The sequence below is a fragment of the Meles meles genome, chromosome 9 (genome assembly GCF_922984935.1).
Source record: "Meles meles chromosome 9, mMelMel3.1 paternal haplotype, whole genome shotgun sequence".
Classification (NCBI taxonomy): domain Eukaryota; kingdom Metazoa; phylum Chordata; class Mammalia; order Carnivora; family Mustelidae; genus Meles; species Meles meles.
Window position 1 is genome coordinate 78,176,244 of NC_060074.1, and position 25,363 is coordinate 78,201,606.

The 25,363-nt window shown below is 36.5% G+C and overlaps 1 protein-coding gene and 1 pseudogene across 4 annotated transcripts in view; one reads left to right on the forward strand and one right to left on the reverse strand.

Moving 5' to 3' along the window:
* PDE1A (phosphodiesterase 1A) overlaps nt 1-25,363 on the reverse strand; it is a 344,943-nt gene that overhangs the window by 138,786 nt on the left and 180,794 nt on the right. The window lies entirely within an intron of this gene.
* Nucleotides 21,765-21,897, forward strand: LOC123951217 (annotated as a pseudogene).

Below are 25,363 nucleotides of genomic sequence, written 5' to 3' on the forward strand. Positions count from 1 at the left end.
GTGTTCAGTCTCTGAATGTAAGCTGGAGGACCTATACTAGGGAGATACATCTAAGAGTCTACGACATAATATCCATGTTATCAAGAAATAAAATGCAACATGAGATTATCCTAATTCATCCTCATGAAAATAGGGTAACAGAAGACCTCATATAAAAATAAAGTAATGTACGTGGTCAAACTTTGCAAAAAATATAATGTTTTATAAAGTTGAAATTCATTATTTATATTGATGTATTAGTTTACATGCATTTAAAATTATGCAAAGAGAGATAATATATATATATATATTTTTTTCCTCAGGGTTTTCATTTTATTTTTTTCAGTGTAACAGTATTCATTCTTTTTGCACAACACCCAGTGCTCTATGCAAAACGTGCCCTCCCCATTACCCACCACCTGTTCCCCCAACCCCCTTTTGTCATTTGATTACGTAAATGACAAGTAAGCAAACAGGAATTATTATTTCTATTCTACAAAGGTGCAGCTGAGATTCGAAGGGGATGAGTAATTTGCCGAAGACCATACATTTGGTAAGAGGCCCAGACAAAATTTTTGTCTTTTGAAGTCCAAAGTTCTTTCCATTCTACTAAGTTCATCTCATTAAGAAAGGATTTGCAATGCCAATTTTATTAACAGCTAACAATATCTGTGACAAGATTTTTGGAGTCTTCACTTCTGGTTGGGAATTGAAAGGAACATATTTGAAGAATCAGGAATACAGAGTTTATTTTTAATTTTTACTTACTTATTTTTTAATTATGTTCAATTAGCCAACATACAGTACATCATTAGTTTTTGATGTAGTGTTCAACGATTCATTAGTTGCATATACTTTTTAAAACTGTATTACAATAGATTATTATATATTGTACCTTTACTTTCAATAGGTGTTTTGTAGACTTCATACTCTAAATACATTTTAAGGTTATCTGGGCATTTCAGAGATGTCTGAGTTGGGTATTATTGTTTAAAATCAGAGGTAAAAACATGGTCACTGCCCTCATTTCTGATACATCTTAGCTTAATATTAAGTGAGGAAAAGCTGCCAAATTGCTGTTGGATTGCAACACTCATTTTAAAAAGTGAAAAATTACTTATATCCTTTTGCAAGACATTAAGGATGGACATGTTTTCATTTTTCTTCCTCTGACCAGCCTGTGTTTAGGTTTAAAAGGCTTATGTTTTGGTTTTATTTTGCTTCCAAATAATAAATTTCTGGTTTGGAGTTTAAACAAGTTCAGTTATGCAATGTATTTTAATACCCACACTTAAACATATTTCCAGTCTAACCAGATGTTAACACTCTCATGCATTTAAGCCTTACAACAATGGTAGTGATATGTGGCTCCAAAGTTAAGTTTTAAATATTTATGCTTAATTTTTTACAAGAAAAATCCTTTTTGAACATTTCTAATGAGTTTTTTTTAAAAGTAAGGGTATTATACGATAAAACAATAATTCACTGAGCTAAGGCATTCTGAATAGTCTCTTTCTCTCCACTCACAAGGCCAACATCAACCACAAGAAAGGACCATTAGTTCACATGCCAATATGTAAACAAACATATATTGAATACCTACTATGTGCTCAGTATTGTGCATGGTGTTGTAGATTGTAAAATGGAAGCTGCAGTTCTCATTCTCACAGACTAGAAGTGCAGACAGACAAATGCTCTGATGATCACCATATGGATGATTAATGCTGTGATAAAGGAAATCACAGAATGCTATTAAGGAAAAAGAAAGTAGATCTTTCAATCCAAATAAGGTAGAGAGTTTCCTAAGGGGATTATCCTTGAAATAACTAAAGCTACAGGGGAGTTAAGCGATTAATGGAATCCCAGGCATAAAGAACAACATAGGCAAAGGCTTGGAGGCAGGCAAATTGGGAAGCCTGCAATAAACTGCAATAAACCTTTAGAAAGAAGGGATCTTGGGGCTTCTGCTGAGGATCCTAGAAGGGAGGCAGGGGCCATCTGCACATTGAGAAGTTTGGAACATATTCAGAGATTTGTGCAGGAGTCAGCAACCAATTTAAAGTAGGGAATACCACTCCTGCAGTATGGCAGTAGGGCGGAGGATAAATCTAAGAGGGGTGAGACTATGACAGAGAAACTGAGTCTATTTTGTTACCCAAGTAAGAAACAGGAGGAGGCACTGAGGATAAAAAGGAGGAGCTAATAACTGTTGGAATGCAGTGGTAAAAGAGAGGGAGATGTGTGGGCTTGGGAAACTGGGGAAGACTTGTGAGCACCACTAGACTAGTGGCTATGGGAAGGGGAGGCACAAGTGGGGCTGAGAGAAATGACAGATTCAGTTCAATGATGGTAACAAATACTTGGAGTTCATCAAAGTGTAGGGCAGAAGAGAGTCTGGAGTCCAGCTCCAAATCCTCACTTCTGTGAAGTGTTTGTGATTCCAAAGCAGGTTGTTCAGAGACCACTTACACAGTAGTAAAGAGTAGTTGATGCTAAAATGTGTCTAAACATCTCCAGAAGACTTTATGAAGAGAGAAGAAAAGGATATTAAAGATGGAACCATGAAAATGACAAAGTTAAAGAATGGGGAAGAAAAAATGAACATTGTAAGGAAAAGAACAAGCAGCAAGGAAGCTGAGGGAGAAAACATCAAGAAAGGATGCATTAGAATAATTATAAGAGCAGTATTTCTGAAGGCTAGGTCTGGAAAGAAAATCCTGAAAATTGCTGATTAAATTTGGTGACTGGAATTGAGAACCATAGTGAGACCTGGTACAGTGAACAGATTGAGATCAAAACCAGTTGCAAAGGGTGGAGGAAAAGACTGGACAAAGGGAAGGTCAAGGCAGAATGTACACCAAGAATTTTTATTGTGAAGGGAAGAAGAGAGCCAGTGTGGTAACAAGGTAGAGACCTAAGAACAATAGAGGTTCTCTTGTAAGTTTTTAATCAATTCTTGAGTATGTTTAAATGTTGGATGGGGGGGGAGAGATTGAGGAAGCTAGAAAAAATAAGAGCAAGAGGGACAGGGATTAAAAACATAAACAGTTGGAGAGGTGGATATATTGAATTAACATTGCAGGCACCTTAAATACCAAAAAAAAATTTTTTTAAACTTAATGAATAGATATAATTGTATAACTCTATGTGTGGATATAATTATCCTCAATTTATGGATCTATGAAGTAAGACTGGAAGAATATTAATTAGATGCCCTAGGTTACACGACAAACAGGACTAGAATACAAATACAAGATTTTCCAACAACAATTCAAATTTTCTTTTAATTACACCAAGTTTCCCAAACTTTGAAAATCTCCTTCTGCCTTTTTGACAAACATGAAAATCTCACCTCCACACTCCCGCTGATCTAATATGTCCCTTCAGTATAAATCACTATAATCTGGATACTTTCACTAGCCAAGAATTTTAATCCCTATATTTGTAATGTAGATCAAATTATATATATTTTTCAAAGATTTTATTTATTTATTTGACAGACAGAGATCACAATTAGGCAGAGAGGGAGGCAGAGAGAGAGAGGAGGAAGCAGACTCCCTGCTGAGCAGAGAGCTCAATGCAGGGCTTGATCCCAGGACCCTGAGATCATGACCTGAGCCGAAGGCAGAGGCTTAACCCACTGAGCCACCCAGGCGCCCCTCCCTCAAATTATATTTTTTTAATTTCCAAATATAAAATTACAATGTCAACTATGTTTTTTTCAACTTCCACACATATCCCCTACCTCAAGAGTCCCTTCCTGAAAACCTCTACACTATGCCAAGCTCTCTCCTAGCCTTACCTGCCCTGATGTTGCTTCCTAAAGAGAAATGATTTCTGCCATTTGCCACTTTTAGTATTCTTTACTTTGAAAGACTGACAATATTCTATACATAAGTCTACATAATCAAGAACCAATTTTTTTTTTTAACAGAAAGCTTTGATCAGAGGTAAGGAGGCTCTTTCCCAGAAAATCAAATGCTACAGTAATAGCATGCTTCTTTCACACTCTCCCTCATGCTCTCATCTTAATGCCCTTATGGAAATTATGTGAATGAAAAGAACTTCACCCATAGGACCCAGGCTGCCATCTTATGCTTGCTTCAATGTCATAGAGATTCCAGGGAAAAAATAATATCTCTGTAGCAATATGATGATTCTCTGTGGTTTCTAAAATTTTGTAGAACACTAACAGTTCTAATTTTCTCTGAAGCCACCAATTCCTTCTATATGATACAAGCTTTTCTCTGTCCCTTAATTTTTATAGTCTTTAAGAAGGCTCTCTTCAGCCCACGTTTACTTCGGTATGTCCTAGCACCTTCAGTAAGAATTACTCATTATCCTATTTTCTTAGTCATTCCTCCCATATATATACACAAGTGTGTTAAGAACTGCCTTTAAGAATGAACATTTTCTTTTCACTCTATTATCCCCTCTTTCATTTTGCCCTTCCTGGTTTTATGACCTGAAAGAGCAAGGTTATTCCTCATTATGTATTGATTTTCTTGCTTTGGTAATTTTTGATTTTGTCAAAAAAAAAAAAAATAAAAAAGCCTTGAAATGTGTTTCTTACTCCAGGACAAAATGATTCTTTTTGATTTCTGTAAGGGGATTTGCTGGTTTAAAATCTCAATAGAATTGTATGGATTTAGGAGAAAAACTGGTAACACCTAATCTTTATATAACTTAAACATATTCTATGAGTTCTTTATTGATATTATTAAATAAACACTATTAATGACATCAATGATAAAAGTCTTACTCATCAAAGGAAATTATTTAAAAGGGTCCTACAATAAATTAATCCTAAATCCTTGTTTAACCCTTCTTTTCTGACCTTAAATTAACCAACAAATTTAAAAATGCTCACTATGGTCCTGCCCTTAATTTTGCATCTTAAGTCTACTCATATTTAGTGGTAATTATATCTTTACTTACTCCTATACTTCTAAATCAAAGCTACTTTGCCTAAACAATTACCTTAAAATGCATTAAAAGGGTGATATTATATAGACCTCATTTACTTCCATGGCAACCAAACGAAGGGATAATTTTCCCCAAGGAGATTTTCTGATGGCTCAAAAGGAAAATGTGGAAGGTATGCTTAAGCCTCTTCTGTCTTCTCTCAGCTGAGCCATCCATCTGTACAGCTGTTCTTTAGAATCTGCAGAATGACTTCAGGTCCTGCTGATGAGCATAGCAACCCACCAAGGAACACACAATGACATAGTTCCTCCAAAAATTGGCATGACATAATGCACATTGTTTAACTGGCCTGCAAGGGGGTTATTTTCTTTAGTGCTAGATCTTAGGATTATGAACACGTATTTAGTCTCTACTGGATTCTGAGGCTATGTCAAATCAAAAAGCAGCTTTCAACTTTCAAGTTTTTTTTTCTTCTATAGAAGAATATATGTGATGCTAGTGGTCTGCATTCTCTTGGTAGACTGAACAACTGTTAGACTCAGTATTGGCTACACAGTGTCTTTTATTCACCAAGACCTGTAAAATAAGGACCAGTTGGAAAATGCACAAGTTTTCTGGGATCATAGTAAGGACTGGACAAACATAGTAAATTGTTTAATTAATAAATATTTGGTCACCAATAAGGCTTTGTATAACACTGATGTTAGTGACAACATAAGTTCAACATGAAAGCCTCCTGTCCACTTTCTTTGTCATTATATCCTGAGAACCAGGAACATGCGAGGCTGATTTAGTTGGCTGTTAGTGTGGGTACAGTGTGGAGACCACAGCACGGATGTACTCATGCAGGGGATGCCTACTGTAAAGGTTTCTGTCTTCATGAATGTCACATTGACCAGGAGGAATGTGGGAGAAAGAAACTTGAGAGAAACATACAACCTTGCGTGGTAAATAACAATTATATTCTAGGGGTGCCTGGGCCGCTTAGTCCTTAAACGTCTGCCTTCAACTCGAGTCATGATCCCAGGGTCCTGGGATTGAGACCCACATCAGGCTCCCTGCTCAGTGGGGAGCCTGTTTCTTGCTCTCCCACTCCCCCTGCTTGTGTTCCCTCCCTCACTGTCTTTCTCTCTGTCAAATAAATAAGTAAAATCTTAAAAAAAAATAACAATTACATCTTAAAACTGCTACTATAAATCCAATAAGAATACTATTTTCTGGAATTGAAGAAATCATTTTTAAAATTTGTATTTATCTTTGTTACCTCAGTAAGTAGATGTTAACCATAAGCAGGAATTTGCTTTGAATTTACTTTTTTGGGGACTCAATAAAACTAGCTTTTAAAAGAGTAACTTATTTTTTAGTACCAAATCACCTTTCCTATGTTCTTAGCTAACTTCAGTTGAAAAATTTGTAAATGGGCTACCTATTACAGAAGACTGTGTTAAATATAAAGTTACACATACCATTTCATAGAGTATCTTGACAGTTTATAATAGCAGATTCTCTATTACTGATTTTGCAGCTGCTTTGTTTCCATGGAATCTGATCTCTAGGGTACTACCCTAAACCAAAAATATCCCACATGTATAAATGATTACATATCGGCAAAATATTTTTTTTAATCACTAGCAGTTATACAATCTGTAATAATTACCAATTTATCTTAATGTTTACACGTTCAATCTCTTGCAATAGGTTGTAGTAAAGTGCCTTGAGAAAAATTAATCTGGTTTCAATAAGAAGCAATAAATAGTATTTAGAGCAAGTGACTGTTAATGACTTCTGTATGACTATTAATCTAAAGCATACAGATGTTTTTCATGTTGAATTGTATATAAAATCAAGATGGCCATTAAAAACAGCAGTAATGGCATTTTCCAGTAAAATCATTTACTGCTACCCTCTGACTGGATTCCAGGTCATGAGATCACAGCCAGAATTGCCAAGATCTCTTGTAGTTCCAGTTGGCACATTTCTCCACTTTTTGCTGAAAGGACATGGTGTCCCATTTTTAATAGTTCACTAGGTCTCCCAAAGGCAGTATACTGGAGTGAGCCTGAAGACTTTAGTTACGTATCAACATGCGGCTATAAAAATTACTTTTCCTTTCCAAATCTTACCGTGCAAGCATTCACACATGCTAACACAGACATGCACACACACACACACACACAAACTTTTAAGAAAGTTAACAAATGCATCAATTATTTGATTCATTCGCACAAAAAATGTTGAGTTCCTATTAGATACCAAGCACCGTGCTAATAACTAGGCCTCGGTGTTTAAAAGAAGAGGAAAAAAATTTGGTCAGTGTCCAACTGTCTAGATCTACAATGAGAGGAAAAAACATAAAGAAGGGAGTCTTTATGACTTTGACAGTGTTTTTTTCATTTTAACTAATTTACTGAAAATCGGTTTTCTTCTTTTACAAAATGAAGATGTTGGATTTAAAGTCATTTTACAAATTACTCCCCTAGGACCTAATTCTGGGAAGATTCTTTGGTGCTCCCTCGAAAAGCAACTCAACTAAGAACGGCACAAGGCTATCCTCTGCCCCTGATTTCTTTCATAGAGTTTTCTAAACTGTATGGTTTACCTATTTGAGCTGCCAGTTAAATTTTTATTTGAAGGGAGTTACAAGTCCAAGAACCAATTAGTAAGTCACTAGGCTAGATAGTATTTCAGGTTTTCTTGCAGTTTCATCACTCAAAGAGTCTAGGAAATGTTGTTTTATTCTGGTTTTAAAATTTTGAAGTAATTACGTTTAGAAGTGTATTGATCTATCACTAATCACTGTTTCCCCCCACCCCCAAGGATTTCTGGTTCTTTAATTGAACAATGATATTAGTAACCAAGATTTGGGCACGAGGTGTGCTCATTTCTACTGAGTTCTTATACTTCTAGGCCACCTAAGGTAACAAAACAATGTAATATATGTGTGTATACTAATCCATGTATGCACCTATATAAAAAAAATTTATGTATGGAACAATCCACTAATCACTGTTAATAAAAGCTACCAAATCACATTGCACTTTGGATCCTTCCATCCACTTACCAGCTGTGTGATCTTGGACAAGTTTGTTCATAAAAGTCAGTCTTCTCTTTTATAAAAGGAGGTAAGAGTAGAATCTACATCACTAGGGTACAATTTATTATTGTTTGGAAATTTCTTCATTTGGTACTGGGAACACAGTAAGTCACAGAATCAATCCCAGAGTCCATAGTTTCCTGGATGTTAGAAGCTGAATTCATTGCTCATGATGCAGGATCTCTGCTACACAAGTAAGAAGTTATGTGATTCACCAATAGTTTTCATTTTCATATTGATGAAATTTTCCTTTCAGACACTCAATACTTTATAAAGCTGAGTGGAAACATTTTTAGAACAGTTAAGTGAAACAGGTGAAAATGTATTATTTTTTAATTATTCTTTTTATTTTAGAAAAGAAATAATAAAGTAGAGAAATGGCCTCTCAGAAATCAATAAGTAACCAGCTTTAGAACCAGAAATCAAGTCAAAAACAACATTCCATGCAAATAATATCATAACTACATGAGTCAATAAAATTTTATATTTAGATTCCACAAAATGAATTCTAGTTGAATGTCAAAGAGTTCTCATTATTCTGAGTTTTGTGTATGACACAGTTATTGTGGCATTTTGTAAGGCCCACAAACAGTTGAGAATCTTTCCTGATTTATTATAAAATCAAGCAAATATTATTTTAACCTGATGAGTTTTAACAAACAAATCTAGAATAAACAGTTTTGTGAAAGCCTTCAGATCAGCAAACAAGTTAAAGCAGTGGAAAACAAGGACATTCCAAGAAGTTATATGTAAGGAAAGGATAGGAAAACATGCCTAGCTTCTCTCTTTTTTGTGGCCAGTAAAAAATATTCATTTATTGTCAATGCTGGTTAATATATCTTACAATTCTATGTAGAAAAAAAAATTCCTATTTTTCTTCCCCAAATAAGAAATTGGCTATTTCTCTCTTTGGTAAAGATTCAGTCACAAAAGTTATAAAAAGAAGTTCTCTACTATGGAAGCAGTAACTAAAATAAAGGGCATTTTTTTTAAGAAGGAAGAGAGGGACAATTAGGAATTTGAATGCAGGCTGGAGCCAGGCCAAAAAAGAAAAAAAAATTTTCTGAAAATATTTTTACCCCTGTCCTAATGTCTGGTAGTTGGAGCTAAAAATTTCTTCCAGCTCTATGGAAGGGAAAAGGGAATTCTTTGGAAGATTTAAGTGCCTGTCAGAGCAGCACAAGGAAAACACGTTTCCAATGTACGTGCTGCTTGTAGAGTACTTGCCTGGGAGATATGGCAAGCTGTCATTAATGAACAGGGCCAGGAAAACCTCAGGGACCACAAGGAGCATGGTATTGCAAGTGTAGCAACTCAAGAGCTCCTGGAGAAACCATACGAAGTACTCTATTTCTTCCAGAATTGAGAGGCTATACCAATTTCCAGGGGCTTCTCTATCCTAATGGATTAGGCCAATGTGTAGTCCCACCATCCTATGCAAACTACAGGGCCTGGCATTGAAGTGATGCTCTGCAGATTTCTTGAGCAACAAACAATTTTTTCAGGTGCCGCATAGATTTTCTGGCAGGGACAAAATGTCAATCAGAGACTCACCATAGCCAGGACAGAAGACATCCCTGTTTTGAGACATTGTAGGAAAGTGGAAGACAGAGCCATAAATATTAGTGGTGCTGTTGATTTTTACTGTCTATTTTCTAGGCGTGTTCCTGGAAAAATTATTCATTTAAATGTTATATGTTTCCTTTCATTTGAACCTCATGATATCACTCTGGGGGAGATAGGATAAGAAATATTATTTCAGCTTTATTGAGAAGGAAATAACACTAAAAGTTCTATGTCTCAGTGGTTAAGGGACAGGGAACAGAATTTTCAAATCATAAGTTTTTCACCATAATCTTGACATCTTCACATTAAACTGCTAAAATTCCCATTTTGAGATCATGTGTATGAGATAATCAATGTCATATTTTCAAGTTATAATCATCCTAAATTTTATGATATGCATAAAATAATTTTAATGCCTAAATTTAGAGGATTTCAATATATAACAGCTTTCTTGTTATAATTACATGTATGTGAGAAAATTAAAAATAGATGGAAATCAGTGGGGTTCCTATGTAATCTTAAGAATTTAGACTTTCGGGGTGCCTGGGTGACTCAGTGGGTTAAAGCCTCTGCCTTCGGCTCAGGTCATGATCCCAGGGTCCTGGGATCAAGCCCGCATTGGGCTTTCTGCTCAGTGGGGAGCTTGCTTCTCTTCCTCTCTCTCTGCCTGCCTCTCTGACTACTTGTGATCTCTGTCAAATAAATAAATAAAATCTTAAAAAAATAAAAAACTAACTAACAACTGCTTTAAAAAAAAGGAATTTAGACTTTCTACCCAATTTCCATGCATTTTAGACTTTCTATCTAATGCCAAACATATTCTGTTTTAGAGGTCAGTTTGCTATTGCCATTACTTTTTGCTTAAATTGTATGTTTTACCCCAAATCTACAAGGAAACAAAATAATTGCTCTGTGGGTACCTGTTGCAGCAGGTGTGTTCACTCCACACCTATACGGTTTTGTGATATTTCTTGGTTCCTGTCCTTTTTTTCCCCTCCCAGCATGGATGATTTGTCCTATCCACCCTCTAAGTACTGTATGGTTGACTGCCCTTGATGCAAGACCAAGTCAGCTGATTAGTCACTCAGAAAAAATCAGTGTTGTCTTGGGCAGTAGATTCAGCCAACATTTAAGGGTTTATGTGCCAGTTGCTTTCACTGAGGTTATCACAACAAACTGAGGTAGGTACTATTACTCCTGCAACTCTGAAAGTTTTAAGGACTTGCTCAAGGTCATGGATCTAGTTATTGCTGGGATTCAAGACAAGCTTTGGATTTTGAATTCATTTCTCTTTTTCCTATACCAACAACACATCCTGGCTAAAATCTTAGGGTATGAATGAACATTTGATAAGTCAACAGGAGCAAAAAGTGTAATAAATTAAGGTCACAATTAGAAATTAGAAAATATAAACCTTGAGTATGATAGTAATCGCCAAATCTAGACTCTTCAGTTAGTAATTAATTTAGTGATACATGGATTTTTATGCTCACCTATAGTACGAAATGTGACTGAAAAGTGTAAGTATGCCTTTACATTATAGACACAAACTAACTCCAAATGGATCAAAGATGTAATAGAAGAGCTAACACCATGAATCTCTTAGAAGTAAACATAAATAAGAGTTCCATGACGTTGGATTTGGCAATAATTTCTTAGATATGATACCAAAGTATAGGCAACAAAAGAAAATATAGGAAAATTTGACTTTGTAAAAATTTCCTTCAATTGTACATTGAAGGACACTATCAACAGTGAAAAGGCAACTCGTGGGAGTTGGGAGAAATGGGAGAAATATTTGCAAGTCTTATATCTGATTATGGATTAATGTCCAGAATATATAAAGAACTTCTACAACTCCACAACAATAAAACCCCCAAACAACCCCATTAAAAAACAAGCAAAGATCTCCAAAGAAGTCATACACATGGCCAATAACATATTAAAAGATACTCAACATTACTAATCATTAGGAAAATGCAAATCAAAACCACGAGATATTAATAGACACCCTTTAAGATGATTAGTATTTTAAAAAAGAAACAGAAAATACATGTTGGCAAGGGTATGCAGAAGTTGGAACCCTGTGCTCTGCTGATGGGAATGTAAAATAGTGCTGTCACTAGGGAAGACAGCATGGCAATGCCTCAAAAAATTTAAACATAAAATTACTATATGACCCGGCAATTCTATATCTCGGTAAATACCCAAAAGGACTGAAAGCAGGAATTCAAACAAATATTTTTACACCACTATTTATAGAATCATTACTCACAATAGCCGAAAGGTAGGAGCAATCCAAATGTCCATTGATGAATGAATGGATAAACAAAATGTGACACATGCATACAATGGAATACTATTAGCTTTAAAAGAGAAATTCCTGCATATAGTACAGCATGAATGAAGCTTGAAAATATTACGCTAAGTGACAAACTAAATGCAAAAAGACAAGTAGTGCATGATTCCACTTATAGGACATACCTACAATAGTCAAATTCATAGAAACAGAAAGTAGAATAATAGTTACCAGGGAATAAGTAGTTGTTGCTCTATGGGTACAGGGCTTTAGTTTGAGATGATAAAAAATTTCTGGAAATGGAATAGTGGTGATGGTTACATAACAATGTGAATGTCATTAATGCCACGAAACTGTCCATGGTAAATGGTTAAAATGGTAAAGTTTATGTTATGTGTGTTATACCACAATTCTAAAAAAAATAATATCCCTGTAGTTACATAAGAAAGGGGAGTAAACAGTCCTCAAAAAAAAAAAAATAAGTGTATGTGTAGATTGAGGTCAGAGATTAACGGAAGGCACACAACATACCTTTCTCTGAAAATTGACAATGCAGTTTTTTTCCATTTATTCAACATTGAAAAGCGTGTTAAGGTTTCCACCTACTTATTTATAAGATAAGAAAGTCATAGTTTGCACAAAAAGTTCACAGACTATTTTGAATAAACATTATGTCATACACAAACCTGTGATGGCAAATCAGTTTGCCATCTCTCATTCATTCAACAAATTATTGAATGTCTAGCACATGTCAGGAATTAATCTAGGGTCGGAGGACACCATAGTATATTAAGGTTCCTGTAATAATACAGCTGATATTGCTATGAGGGGAGACAGAAAATAAACAAACTAATGAGAAAATACGTAATGTTGGATGGTGATCAATTCTGGGGGGAAAATAAAGCAGTGTATGGGGTAGATGGAGTGACAGGGTTGTTTGTAGCAGAATGAGGGATATTTTAAAAAGTGGTCCGTGGCTTTCTGGAAAAAAGAATAAGAGAGTGATATTGCAGCAGAGAACTGGATGAACTGAATGAAAGAACAAGCAAACAATGTGGATTTATACAGGAAAAGCATTCCAGGCAGAGGAAAATTGAATTGCAGACGCTCTGAGATAAGGATATTCTTGGATGTTCAAGAAAGCGTATGGAGGTCAGTATAAATGGAGCAAAGGTTTTCTTTTTTGTCGTTGTTGTTTTTGTTTGTTTGTTTTTTAAATACTCCAAATTTTAAAGGTAGGGAGATGAGAAATAATCAAAGGTCACTGAGATGCAGTGTTCAATGAGATGGAGCAGAACCAGGTGAAGAAATTACCTCAAGAAGGAGAGATCATGGGCATCTGGGTTGATCAGTTATTTAAGCATCTGCCTTTGGCTCAGGTCATGATCCCAGGGTCCTGGAACTGAGTCCCGTATCAGGCTCCCTGCTCAGCAGGGGGGCTGCTTCTCCCTCTCCCTCTGCATCTCCCTCTTGCTCATTCGTGCTCTCTCTCTCTCTCAAATAAGTAAATAAAATCCTAAAAAGAAGAAGAAGGAGGAGGAGGTGGAGGAGGAGGAGAAGGAATCACTTATTTATCTCAAATGCTGCTGATCGTTCCCATAAACAGACTGAGACATGACCATTAGGTGTAGCAACATGAGGTCACTGAAGGTTGACAAGAACTCTTGTACTGGAGATGGGGGGTGGAAAGCCTGATTTAAACGAATCTAAGAAATGTGCAAGAAGAGGAAGTAAGTAGAGAAAGCACATACAGATAACACATTAGGATTTTGCTCTAAATGATAAAAAGAATGAGAATACTTAAGAGAAATGTGGGTTGAGGAAGGCTTTTGTCTAACTGAAAAATTATAAAAGCATGTTTTTATGCTGAAAGCACTGATCCAATTGGACAAATTGATGTGGTGGAGAAAGAAAGCAATGGCTAGTCTTTGAGAAGGTAAGAAAGGATGTAATTTAGTGCACAGGTAGAAGTGATGGGTGTAACAGGTAGGGTCCTCTAGAGTTTCAGGCAGGAAAGCAGAATATGTAAATGTGGGTGCATCTAGGAGGGTAAATATGCCACAAATGTACATTTTCTTCCAATTTCTTTTATTTTCTCAGTGAAATAGAAAACAAAGTCATAAAGACTCCATCTGACAGTGAGGGGACAGGTGATACGAGAGGAGAGACCAGGTGTGAAATTGTTTCTAGGGATGCATTTGAATCTAAAGCGGTAAGGAAGCAGTACTGTTGAAGGCAGCATATTAAGGGATTATATGAGGTTTGTGGTCAAGAATTTACACAGAATATTTAGCATCACTGTGTTTTTATTCAGTCACGTTGCCCAAGTGGTGGTGCAAATAATTTGAGAGTTGAATCGAACAATGTTGGGATTTTGCCAGAGGAATGTAACAAAAACAAGGACATTGAGAAGGTAAAGAAAGTCACTAATGCATGATGGAGGGGAGATAAATAAGGACAAAGTTCAGAGACAGAGTGCAGTAAAAAGGTAGTAGGACTAATGGATAGTAGGTTCCAGTCAGATAAAGAATTTCTGGAGTTGGGACACTGGAGGGAATAAACTGGGTAGAGAGGATACAGTAGTTAGACTAAAGTGCTAGGAACTGAGACTGTGGAAGGGGTATTATTCTTAAGCCTTGACTATGACCACAGGAACTGGTGGTTGGGGAAGTGGAGAGAATAGAAATGGATCAAAGAAGTGAGATTCCAAAATTCTTTGTGGAATCACTATGAAATATGATTCTAGTGACAGCCAGATGATAAACTCTCCAGGGACAGGGAGCTCCTTAAATCTTTGTACTTGTAGCTGTTGTACTCACTGTTCATCTGTCTAAAGAATTTTATCACCATAAATTCATAAAATTCAGCCTTTTATTGCTTCAGATTTTCCCTAAAATATCTCCTTATAATTAGGGTTTCCTACACCCCAGCTACAATAGCACCACCACCCTTCTAAGGGCCGCCCCTACCTTGTTACTCCAATTCAGTTTTCTTCATACCACTTATCTCCACCAGACATGTTTTGTATCCATTCATTTGCATGTTTATTATTTTAGACACAGTCTCCAGGGCAAGTGCCATAGGAACAGAAATTCTGCCTGTCTTATTTAGGAGCAACTGTTGTTGCATTCCCAGCACTTAAAATGGTATTTGACATATAGTAACCACTTAATAAATATGAATTGTTGAGAGTCTCAAATTAGCACCCGTTACCTCTTGAGTAATAGTACTGGAGAAATTATTAAGAAGCAAATGATTTTAGAAGGACTATCAGCCCATTTCTTTCCCAAGTTTTATTTTATCACCCTTCCCCTTCTCCATCTCTCCCTGCTCTTCCTCTGATCCTTAAATGTTACGGAGAAACACACTTAGATGTCCGTTCTCTGCAAGCCCATCTCTCAGCACTGCCTTCTCTCCGGCTGCACCCCTTCACACCGAATTGGGAGGACACAGACTCTCTACGCACCTCCCCCTCCTGCTCTCCCACCTCAAAATCTGCTGCAACCCCACTTCCACCACAACAGCGCCACGAAGAAGTCCCTCAAAAGGTCACTGATGACTTCATCGTGAAACAAAATGACATGGCTTGTCCCCAAAATATAAAAAGTTAAGTTTGGGCTTGTCAGCCAGTTTCTTGACTCCTCTAGCCTCACTCTCATTGCGACTCTAGCCCCAACTGATTTAACACTGTCCTTTTCATCCCTCAGGATCCAAGTCAGATGGCCGCTTCCCTGGCTGCATGAAGTCCAACCCTTGGTCATTGCACTCAGTGTGTGCTCCTCCTGGAGGTCCTCCTGGTGCTGCTCCTAGGAGGTACTCCCAGGGCTTTCCTGGGTGCTATATGTGGCTGGTCTCCAGACTTCTGTTCTATTTGCCTCTTGAATTTGTCACCTTTTTACCTGGTCAGTTAACATTGCTACTAAGAAGACTGTGACTTCTTTGTATCTTACCTATTTATTTTGCATCCTCACTGCCCTCCTTTACAGATGAGCAGATGGAAGCACAGTGAGGCTTAGGAACTTAGCTGAGATCATATGGTTATGGAGCAACTGATCAGAGGCATCACAGCTCAGGATCTGAATCTTGGGACTGGGTAAATTACTTAGTGTTCTGTGCCTTATTCTCTCATTTACAAAAGGGGAATTTTTTTAAAAAAATAGTCCCTTTGTCGCAAGTTGGCTGTGAGAATTAAAATGAAAGAAAAGTGTAAAGTATTAGAAGAGTACATAGTAAATAGTAAGTATACGTTAGGTGTTATTTTCCTTACCTGGGGCCTGAATCTGTTCCCTTTGCATTATACGCTATAGTGTAAGGAGCAAGACCTCCAAAGCCGGGAAAGATAGAAAGACCGTGAACTTCTACATGAAAAAAAAAAAAAAAAAAAAAAACCAAAAGAAAAAATACAGTAGGTACACTCTATGGAAAGAAAATCTACATGTTAAGATTTTCACAGTTAATTTCACTTAAATAGTATTTGAAATACATTTAGTTCATCACATCATAATACTGAGTTAGATTAAATTTACCATCTAAATGGAAGAGTGTACATGGAATCTCTGACAGAATAATGAATAATTCTGTCATTTTCAAAGTCATAAAATTATTAATAACTTGAAGCTTTTGGTAAATAACATGTCATTTTATCTAAACTACAAAAATTAGCTTTTGGAGTCTAGACATTAGCTTTCATCAGTGTTTCCACTTTTTAAAATAAGACAACAGGCTCAAAATAGAGTTCTGTATGCTAAACCCCACATTACCAAACTGACACTTAATTACGGTTTCTGTCTCTCCCAGAAATGGAATCTTAAACCAGTTAATCAGGAATCACCTGATCAGCACTCATAAAGGAGCCTCATAGATGCCCACGAGCCCTTAAGAGAAAGTGACTTTGCCACAACCAATCTGTTTTTGCTGGTAGAACTTCCTCTGGAATTTAAGAGGTGAACTAGAGCACAGAGTCTGGAGACCCGCCACATACCACACCCAGGAGGCTCTGAGAGTAAATGGGACCTCCAGGAAGAGCACATTTTGAGTGAGATGACCAATGGCAGGACCCTACCGGGCAGGGGAAAGGGCCTTCCAACCTGGGTACTGATGAATGAAAAGCAGAGTATGGGAGAGAGTGATGCTAGAAGAGCCAAGAAACAAAAGCAAACAGAGGGTCCTCAAAACGAGCTCCTGATTTCCTTTCCCCAAACATGGACAATATGTTTTCATTCCTAATCTTAACAGGCCACCTGTTTGAACAATTATTACAGGACAGAGTTTTGTCAAACTAACTAAATGCAGTGGTGCTGCCCTTTAGACAAAAAGCAGGATGATCCGTTTCGATGTGCTAAAGGTACACACAGCTTCTTTTCCTTGAAGAAAATGAAGTGTGATGATCCATTATCATCAGCAATACCTATGGTAAAATATCAGACACTTCCAAAAGCCTCTCTCATCAATTCTGGTCCTCAGAGTTACCTGTTGTTTGAAGTTCTAGAGCCTTTTTCTCTATCATATTTGAGCTCAGTAATAACACCTGTCCTTTTGCATCCTGCGTTTTGTTATGTCCTTCAACAGTACCTACACAACATCAGCACAGTCTCAACTGACTGAAGTGTTCTCATACCATCATTTTAGAACAAGCCTGCAGACAGGAGACAGTCTTTCAAAGATATGACATCTGGATCTACTGAGCTCACTCTCTTTCGGCCTTGAATGGGGCAAGGGTAGAAGTGAGGGTACGGGAACCAGAAAAACCTGCTTTTGAACCCTGACTCTACCACCCGTGTTTAATGAGGGGTGATGTGGTCCTGTCAAGGTGTCAGTTCCTTCACCTGTAAATTAGGGAAAATACCATTCAGCTTAAATTATAAGGGATTAAGGAAATGAGCATGAAAAATGCTCTTAACCAATATTGTTCACTTGAGCTAATCCAAGAGAGGGTTTTTTCTTGTTGGCTTACCATTTAGAATGATAACTAGCGTAAGAACCTATGCAATCAAAAGCACCTTGCTCATCCCAGCAGTCCCTATCACAGTCCTACCTTTCTGCCTAGTGCCTGGGTTTCTTTGTTGCCAGGAGGCAAGGACCTGAGATGACAGGTAGGTGAGTCATCTGTTTTTTTCTTGCATGACTGCACCAAAGGCAGTAAACAACATTTCAGTGGTAGCCAGACTGCCTTTAACGCACTGTTTGAAAGTCTTAACTTTGTTTTTATTTAATGTTTCTTAGTGTGTTGCTGAAGAATATAAATTTTGATTAAAGTCTTCCTCATGGATTTGCACTGAAGACATTATTATTCTCCATATGTCTATGAAAGAATAACTTTGCTTTAACCTTGAAGGCATGTTTCCTTTTCTTTAAATCATTAGACAAAAGAAACCTTTATAGGGTGTAGAAATGAGGCCTTCTCTGGTAAAACTAAAGGAGACACAAGAAACAGCCTTTCCCTCTTGCCTAATGGATTGTGAAATCTTTCATTGTAATTTGTATTTCTCAAAGAAGCACTTATTTTACCATGCTCTGTTTCATATTGCCTTTTTATTTAAGTCACCTGAGGAAATATTTTGTATAAACTAGATGTTTTTATCCATAAAAATATCCTTGAGTTTCCATTTTATAAATGAAAACATGGCAATAAAAGAAATCTAATTCTTCTAAAAAACACTCTTAAAAGAGTGATCAAATTCAAACACAACCTAGATTCATTAAAATTAAGCATATTTAATTTGAATAAGATGTTTTTATTAATAATATGTGATCATGAATAATCATTAGAATGTAATTATTTTGAAAAGTGACTCAATCCAATTTTCTGGGTCAAAATGCTCACATAAAAATACCCTCAGTTACCAATTTGGAGAACAGTGTGAAGATTCCTTAAGAAATTAAAAATAGAGCTACCCTATAACCCTGCAATTGCACTACTGGGTATACTCTAAAGAACAGATGTAGTGAAAAGAAGGGCCATCTGTACCCCAATGTTTACTGCAGCAATGGCTACGGTCGCCAAACTGTGGAAAGAACCAAGATGCCCTTCAACGGATGAATGGATAAGGAAGATGTGGTCCATATACACAATGGAGTATTATGCCTCCATCAGAAAGGATGAATACCCAACTTTTGTAACAACATGGACGGGACTGGAGGAGATTATGCTGAGTAAAATAAGTCAAGCAGAGAGAGTCAAGTGTCATATGGTCTCACTTATTTGTGGAGCATAACAAAGAACATGGAGGACATGGGGAGATGGAGAGGAGAGGGAGTTGAGGGAAACTGGAAGGGGAGATGAACCATGAGAGACTATGGACTCTGAAAAACAATCTGAGGGTTCTGAAGGGGCGAGGGGTGGGAGGTTGAGGAACAAGGTGGTGGGTAATAGGGAGGGCACGTACTGCACGGAGCACTGGGTGTGATGCCAAAACAATGAACACTGTTATGCTGTCAATAAACAAATAAAAAAAAAAAAAGAAGGGCCATCTGTACCCCAATGTTTATAGCAGCAATGGCCACAGTCGCCAAACTGTGGAAAGAACCAAGATGCCCTTCAATGGACGAATGGATAAGGAAAATGTGGTCCATATACACTATGGAGTGTCATGCCTCCATCAGAAAGGATGAATACCCAACTTTTGTATCAACATGGACAGGACTGGAAGAGATTATGCTGAGTGAAATAAGTCAAGCAGAGAGAGTCAATTATCATATGGTTTTGCTTATTTGTGGACCATAACAAATAACACAGAAGACATGGGGAGATGGAGAGGAGAAGGGAGTTGAGGGAAATTGGAAGGGGAGACAAACCATGAAAGACTATAGACTCTGAAAAACAATCTGAGGGTTCTGAAGGGGCGAGGGGTGGGAGTTTGGGGGAGCCTGGTGGTGGGTATTATGGAGGGTACGTACTGCACGGAGCACTGGGTGTGGTGCATAAACAATGAATTCTGTTACACTGAAAAGAAATTTTTTTAAAAATCATAAAAAAAAAAAAATACCCTCAGTTCTACAAGCTCTGTTTGGCCTAGAAGAATCTTGTGCATTTCCAAATTTTGAACAATCAGAAGTTGTAAGGCAAGGCTGATCCCTCTTTCAGGGAAAAATAATATTCTACTTCTATCTATGACAAAGTTTCACAGAAATAGTTGAATCATAATCACTTGCAGAACTTTTTAAAAATATTAATGCTCTATGAGATTTTGACTGAGCGGGTTTACAATGTGTAAACACTTCACATAACACACTTCACAATACAATTATGTTTATCTTTTATGAAAGAAGGAAAGGTGCTTCATTTTCTAAAGTCCTAAACTGAATTTACTTGAGGTAGAGAGAGTGATAACCATATATTCATCATCCTACCTCATCGTAGATATATAAATATACCACCAAGTGACCCATATAAAGCAAGCTCCTATTTTTAGTTTGGGCATAGATCACTGAGATTATGCTATAAAATGCAACTTTTATTGAAGAATGATTTATGGGAGTTGTTGAATTAAACAAGGCCAAGGTAAGTAGCAAAATGAAATATACACAGTCTGTAGGATTTGCAGAACTGTCAAAAAAGTTTCAAAATAAGCAAATGGATGCTCTCAAAGCCGTTTGTAAAATATGCAACTTGTGTTTCCATTTGCTTTCAGATAAACTATATCAAATTTAAATGTTATTTTTCAGAAAGTTTGTCCAATAAATTATCCCAGCATTATTTCTGCATGGCTAATGTCTGCTCTCAACAATGAAGACTAGCTTGCTGTCAAAACGTTTAGAAAAAACAAAACAAAACAAAACAAAACAAAAAATGTTTAGAGAGTCTCCAAGTGAAATGAATTCTGATGAACAAAATTTCTGAAACCTATTTTTGTCCTCCACTCCCTGTTTTTCTTTTGACCATTAATCTAAGCCAAAAGCACCTTGCCTTATAAAACTTACTTCATAAAATTACCTCTTGTAAAGTAGAAGAAAATGGAAACTTTGAAATTAGAAATAGAATACAAGAAAAGTAAAAGAAACAAAGGAAACAAGCAACTCCTTAACTAGATCTAGCATTTTTAATGTTCAAGCAGGAAAAGTGGTTAAGGAAGTTTTCCCTGAAAACTGTATGGTTATGTTATATATCATTAAAATAGCTACATTGTCAGGGACAATAGCTAACTTTTCTATGGCCCTGATATTAAAACAGATGGAAATTAACTAAAATCTGGGTCCTGGAAATAACTTACTGATGATGAATATTTTCACATGTCAAGTGGATTAATTGAAGAAAAATTATTTGTTTACTTCTACTTTAAATATCTTTTGGAATAACACAAAGATTATATTTCCTTGAAGCTCGAATAACACATACTGGAAAGTGGACTTCCCTTTAAGAAAAAGGGCATAAACACGTTCATGTGTTCATGTGTCTCCAGGAGGTTTGGGGGGTAGTTTTTTTGTTTTTGTTTTGGGGTTTTTTTTGTGTGTGTGTGTTTTTTTTTTTCAAGAATCACAAAAGAAAATAATTTTTTAAATAAAGTTTTCTAAAGATAAATTTTCTCAGCATGCCTGTGTGGCTTAGTTAGTTAGACAGTCAACTCTTGATTTTGGCTTAGGTCATGATTTCAGGGTATTGGGATTGAACCCTGCCTCGTGCTCTGCACTCAGTAAGGAGTCTGATTGAGGATTCTGTCTCTCCCTCTTTCTCTCCCTTCACTGTGGGCTCTCTCTCTCTCTAATATAAATAAATGAATCTTAAAAGATAAATTTTCTGTCACCTAACATCTTAAAATACCTCTTAAATGTATACCAAATGTTACTATAAAAGGTTAACAAGTATCCAAACTAAGGTCAGTAACTCACTCTTCAATAAGAGCAGACTCATCTCATACGCCCTGCTATACAAATTATTACATTTTTGAAATACAAACACATATATAAATTGCACAGTGGCAGTATTGTAGCCAATGAGGTTTATCTGAGGTGCAATTATTGCTAATTGAAATACAAACACATATATTTTCTGATGAAACTCTACCCCTACTTTATGTAATCTAATTGAAATTTCTAGCTATAAAAGGTAGAGAAATATTTGTGGCTTGCATATATCTATCTTTATGTATCTTTTAATGACATTTTTGTAGATGCTCTCATTCCTCTTTATCAGTGTGCACTCGTGTGAAAACTCTTACAATCTACCTTCTAGTTCCCTTCCCTAGAGATTCAGCAGTTCCAGAAACTCCATCCTGACCTAGTCAGATATTTCAATATTTGAGTATGAGATGCAGTTTTATCTTAGCCATTATGTGAACATAGCATAACTCCTTACTTATAAAAATTTCCTTTATAACCACTGAATGAACAACTAATAAGAAGAAAATTGTTCTTATTTTAGTGTTTTATTGTGTCTATAGGGGACATATTCTTTGAAGAAACTCCAAATGGTATATTCTTTTCTTTAGTTTTCTGCTAGATATTAACAGAATTTGCTCACAGTTGGTGCTGCAAATTACTTAACATTTGTTGATGAGAATTTGGTATTTAATGTTTGCTTTATAGCTATTAAATAAGCTTTTATGATTTGGCTGAGAACATTTCACTTCTTTCTTATTACACCTGGACCAAACTTGGTAGCCAAATCAAGAACTTTTTTCAAAAATTCGGAAGTAAAAAATACCACATAAATGCTAAGTAGAATTATGCTGAATTTTCCATTTAAAATATATGATAATCATCACTGAAATGGAATGATAATGAAATAATTTACTATAGAACACAACTTGTGTTAGTATAAAATCAATAGACTCTTTAGTACTTATAACTAGAGGCTCCAGTGTCTTGTATTGAGGAAGCATTGAGTGGAAAATAAGATACTTTCCCTATTCTTTAGAATCTTACAAAGGATAAGGTGCGTGTATATTATATGTATGTGTACGTATATGCATATGTTTTGTACATACACATTCAAATGTCACATTATGAGTGAATACAACCTTTTTTTTATAATTAGACTATGGGACTGACACACTGTTTTATACACAAATGGTTTGGTTGATCACCTGAATATTCTGTTTGAAACAATTCATCTACTTAGAGTGTGCATAAATCAATTTACAATGTCATTGCCTGCAAGAATACAGTCACAGGTATAGTCACAGCTCAAATTGTTTTATTTTGGCAGTTTGGTGGTTGTTTAATGATTAAGTGGTAGCTCTAATTGCTTCTTATCCATTATGAATTAGAGTTAATACTTATCCTATTTATTCCTGGCCAATTTCCAATCCTGACTGATATAAATGACTTACTTAAATTATAATTTTTCTCAGTCTTAATTCTCAGCCTTGTAGTCAAACCAAACCAGTCATTACAACCAACCCTGCTCTCTTAATTGCTCAATACCAATACCAGATTGTTATTGAACTCTCAGGTAGCCAATGAATACTTAGTGTTTATGATATTTTCTTTATTTTTCAATAATAGTTTGCAAGTATATTTTGATTTTGAATTACCAAGTAGACCTTAAGCCTCAGGGACCAGGACTGAAACTTTTGACTTTCCATTTTCTATAGCAACTATTAGAATGTCCTACCCATTAAAGACACTTAATTTTTGAATGCATGATGACATGTTGAGTGAATGGAAGACAGTGGGGGAAGAAATTCAGAAATGGGCTATGAAACTGCTGATGGAGGACTGAGAGCAGGACAGAAATCTCTCCTGGACCTGACATTTTGCTGTACACAATAAACAGAATATAAACATTACAATGTGAGAAGATATTTGCAAACGACATATCAGATAAAGGGCTAGTATCCAAAATCTATAAGGAACTTAGCAAACTCAACACCCAAAGAACAAACAATCCAATCAAGAAATGGGCAGAGGACATGAACAGACATTTCTGCAAAGAAGACATCCAGATGGCCAACAGACACATGAAAAAGTGCTCCACGTCACTCGGCATCAGGGAAATACAAATCAAAACCACAATGAGATATCACCTCACACCAGTCAGAATGGCTAAAATTAACAAGTCAGGAAATGACAGATGCTGGCGAGGATGTGGAGAAAGGGGAACCCTCCTCCACTGTTGGTGGGAATGCAAGCTGGTGCAACCACTCTGGAAAACAGCATGGAGGTTCCTCAAAATGTTGAAAATAGAACTACCCTATGACCCAGCAATTGCACTACTGGGTATTTACCCTAAAGATACAAACATAGTGATCCGAAGGGGCACGTGTACCCGAATGTTTATAGCAGCAATGTCTACAATAGCCAGACTATGGAAAGAACCTAGATGTCCATCAACAGATGAATGGATCAAGAAGATGTGGTATATATACACAATGGAATACTATGCAGCCATCAAAAGAAATGAAATCTTGCCATTTGCGACGACATGGATGGAACTAGAGCGTATCATGCTTAGTGAAATAAGTCAATCGGAGAAAGACAACTATCATATGATCTCCCTGATATGAGGACATGGAGAAGCAACATGGGGGGTTAGGGGGATAGGAGAAGAATAAATGAAACAAGATGGGATTGGGAGGGAGACAAACCATAAATGACTCTTAATCTCACAAAACAAACTGGGGGTTGCTGGGGGGAGGTGGGATTGGGAGAGGGGGAGCGGGCTATGGACATTGGGGAAGGGAGGCGAACCATAAGAGACTGTGGACTCTGAAAAACAACCTGAGGGTTTTGAAGGGTCAGGGGTGGGAGGTTGGGGGAACAGGTGGTGGGTAATGGGGAGGGCACGTTTTGCATGGAGCACTGGGTGTTGTGCAAAAAGAATGAATACTGTTACGCTGAAAAAATAAATAAAATGGAAAAAAAAATAAAATAAAAAAAACATTACAATAGGGAGCAAGATTCTCTATATACTTAAAACATTCTCTTTAGTATGTTAGCAAATAGAGTTACAACTGTGAATATAATAATGGCTGTTCATCACTACTTCTTTATATAATGGAGGACTGGGTAAATTGAAAATACTGCTTCTGAAGAGAATTTTAAAACTATATATATATAAAATTTTAAAACTATATATATATATGTATATATATATATATATATATATATAAGATCTGGGAGAGGATGGAAATTTAGAAATGTGGGTTCATTTTCATAAAATACCTCTTTTTGGTGTGCCTGTGTGGCTCAATCGGTTAAGTGTTTGACTCTTGATTTTGGCTCAGGTTGTGATCTCAGGGTTGTGAGACTGAGCCCCACATCAGGCTACATGCTGAGTGTGAAGCCAGCTTAAGATACTCTCTCTCCCTCTCCTCTGTCCCTCCCCTGCTTGCATACTCTCTCTCTCTCTAAAATAATAAAATAAAATAAAAGACCACTTTTACTCTAGATAAGAAAAAAAGGTAGCTAATAAGTTGACCTTCACACTGGTAAGGACACAAAAGTTTGAATTTACAATCTATTATGGCTGAGGTCCTGGTAAGTCACTTTGACCATCTTCACTAAATTTCTACTTGGATTCTGAAAGGGCATCATTCTAGAAGTAATAATACCTGAATTGT